The following is a 3,743-nucleotide window of genomic DNA, read 5'->3' on the forward strand; positions in this document are numbered from 1 at the left end:
AATTGTCGGTTGAATAAAAATCGTTAGTACAAATTGGAGTGTCATGAACAATATAATAAATAAATAATTAACACCGCAAATTGGTAGTCCAACAAAAATGAAAACAAAAATGAAGTGTCATGATTAAAATGCTTCAATTTGATTCAATGATTAAAATTCATACATAAAAATGATTTTATTAAAATTCATACATTAAAATTCATACTCCCATCACTCATCACTATCACTATCACTATGAATCAAAAGAGGTTCATCATCATCTGAAAAAAGCATTCCGACTTCTTCATCTTCTTCCCCATTTGCCTCTATTCTATTTTCTTCAACTTCAACTTCATTATCCTCTTCTTCTCCGACATCCCCGTCATATTCCCTTTCACCCATTTCCACAACCACTTCATATTCATCTTCAGTTTCTGACTCTTCCACCAAAATTGGTGAAGATGCGTGATCATTGACAACCACATCCTCTTGGAAGACAATTTCGTCAACAGGAGCATCAACATGTGATCTTGCCTTGATTTTAAAAACCGCGGACCATTGCTGATTACCTTTATTAGTGGTTGGATAAGGAGCATAACAAACTTGATCGACTTCAAAAGCTGCCACGAATGGGTTATGTCCACGAAACTTCTTTTTCTCATTTACATCTACAAGTCCGTATGCTTTATGGATATTAAGTCCTAGTTGAGAATTATCAAACCAATCACATTTAAACAATATCACCCTATAAACCCTTTTCTCGGTATAATAACCAAGCTCAATTACTTCATTTAGGGTTCCATAGTAGTCCAAACCTTCTTTAGAATTCACACAAACCCCATTACTTGAGGTAGCTTTCGAAAGATCAACTCCCTCCTTATAAGCTTGAAATTTATAGCCATTGATAGAATATCGTCTCCATGTCTTCACCTTGCTACTAGGACCTAATGCTAGAGCTACTATTAAAGGGTCCTTTAATCTATAAGACTATCAATAAAACAATATGTTAATTAATGTGTTATATATATTAATAATCTCCATAACTAATGATATGGACAAACAAAATAAATGGATTGGTATATGATAGTATGAAACGTATTACTTACTTCATTTCGGAACCATTTCGGATAACTTTTGTCATGTTTGCTCCAAACATCATCAGAGGACATGACATCAGGAAATGTGAGTTTGATATGTGTCTCAAATTCCCTATATATAGCAGGAAAATGTTTTAATTATGTATTACCTATAATTTTGATCTTATTTGATAATTAAAAATGTATTGAGTAATGACGAAATAATAACTTACTTTTCATAAGGCTCTAACAATTTCCCACAATTCCTTAGCACATAAAAATGAGAATCTTCATACTCTTTCTAACTCAAGTGCCTCTGAATACATTTCCCAGTTGTAGTACCCATGTCAGCATTGAATAACTCGGGTAATTTTATTGAATCTATGTCGTCATCGGAATTCACACCAACATCTAAATCTTTCGCTTTTGTGTCAATGTGACTTTCAAAATATAGGGAACAGAAATTTGCAATTTCCTCTAACAAAAAAGAATTGCATATGGAACCCTCCACCCGAGCTTTGTTGCCAATCTTTCTTTTTATATGATTAAGAAATCTCTCAAATGGATAAATCCATCGATATTGAACAGGTCCTCCAACCTTCGCTTCATAAGGTAAGTGAATTGGCAAATGCTCCATGGAATTGAAGAAAGACGGGGGAAATATCTTCTCTAACTTGCATATTATATCCGGAATGTTATTCTCTAGACGTTCCATAGAATCAACTCTAATCGTAGAAGTACACAGGTCTCTGAAAAATTGGTTGATCTTAGTTATTGTATTCCAAGAATTAGTTGGGAGCAGCTCTCTCAAGGCAACAGGGAGTAGCCGTTCCATAAAGACATGACAGTCATGACTTTTCATGGAATGCAACACCTTATTTTTATGGTCAACACACCGACTCAAATCTGAAGCATAACCATCCGGGAATTTAAATTTAGCAACCCATTCACATAGAGCCTTTTTCTCCGCAGTTTCTAAAACAAACCTAGATGATATTGGCCGTTTATAACAAAGTTCATTAAAGTCTAGTTTTTCCTTAGGGCCAAATTTAGTTTTACCTGGTACATCCATCATCGTGTTGATAAGTTGTTCGAAGAAGTTTTTCTCAATGTGCATAACGTCTAGATTGTGTCGAATTAACAACGTTTTCCAGTAAGGAAGTTCCCAAAGTATGCTTTGTTTCCACCAACCTTCATTCCTGTCTTTCAATCTTTTCAATTCTTGATCAGAAGCATCAACTATTTTTGGCAAATCCTTAACGGAATCCCACACTTCATCACCTGTTAATTTCGACGCGGCTATGTGATTCTCAGTTTTTCTGTTCTTTAGAAAATGCTTACAATTGTTGCGGAAAGGATGATCAGGTCTTAAGAACTCACGGTGACAATCGAACCAACAAACCTTTTTGCTATTTTTAAGCCAAAAAGATATATGTTCTTTTTCTTGACAATAAGGACAAGCACGGTACCCACTTGTGGACCAACCGGAAAGCATGCCATATGCCGGGAAATCATTGATCGTCCACATTAATGCAGCCTTTAATTGGAAATTTTGTTTCTTAGAAACATCGTAAGTGTACACGCCGGTTTCCCAAAGTTCTTTCAACTCTCTAATCAACGGTTGCAGGTACACATCCAAATTTGTCTTAGGGTTCTTAGGACCTGGAACGAGCAGAGATAAGAACATAAATTATCGCTTCATACATAACCAAGGAGGTAAGTTGTATGGAGTGACAATCACAGGCCAACATGAGTAATTCCTCCCAAATTGCCCATAAGGATAAATCCATCTGTACACAAACCAAGCCGAACATTACGAGGCTCACTTGCAAATTCTGGATGCTCTCTATCAAAATGTTTCCACGCTTCTCCATCACTTGGGTGTGCCATTGTCCCCCTTTCTCTTAATCGAGAGTTTCTATGATGCCAACTCATCTCACCTGCTATCTGCTTGGTTGCATATAATCGTTGTAACCTTGGCGCAATTGGGAAATAAGTTAACGGTGTACAAGGAATTCGCCTCCCACTTGAATTTTTTGTACTTTTATACCGAGATGCATGACACTTTGTACATTCCTCAAGATTAGCATTTTCCTCCCAAAAAAGCATGCATCCAGTAGGACATGCATCAATCTTCTGGTGGGGTAGTTGGAGTCCCTTAAGCACATTCTTAATCTCATTAAAATTGCGCGCCATGTCATTATTCTTTGGAATAGTGTCACCTACAAACGACACAAACCCATTCGCGCATCTAAGAGATATGTTATTCTCACATTTGAGTGTTACCAACCTAGCTGCCGCTTGCAACAAACTCATATTACTTCCCTCATACACTGGTTGTTTGGCTTTTTCTAGCATTTTATAGAAGGAAGAAACTTGGGGGTTTGGGGTTTCATAACGCACTTCTTCATCGCTAAGGTCGTCGGGATTCAGTTGCTCCTCCAATATTTGTTCAACATTATCACGTAATGCATTTTCCACGAGCTCACGGTAAGGATTTTCACTAACTACGATACTACTTGAACTTCCTTCGGTAGGCATTTCCTCACCGTGATACGTCCATACATAGTAATTATCGGCAAAACCATTCGACCAAAGATGATCTTCAACTACTTTTTTCCCTTTAAAAGCTCTGTTATTGCATTTCTTACACGGACATCTTATTTCACCAAAATTCTTATACATACT

Source organism: Silene latifolia, chromosome 10, assembly GCF_048544455.1.
Source record: "Silene latifolia isolate original U9 population chromosome 10, ASM4854445v1, whole genome shotgun sequence".
Taxonomy (NCBI): Eukaryota; Viridiplantae; Streptophyta; class Magnoliopsida; order Caryophyllales; family Caryophyllaceae; genus Silene; species Silene latifolia.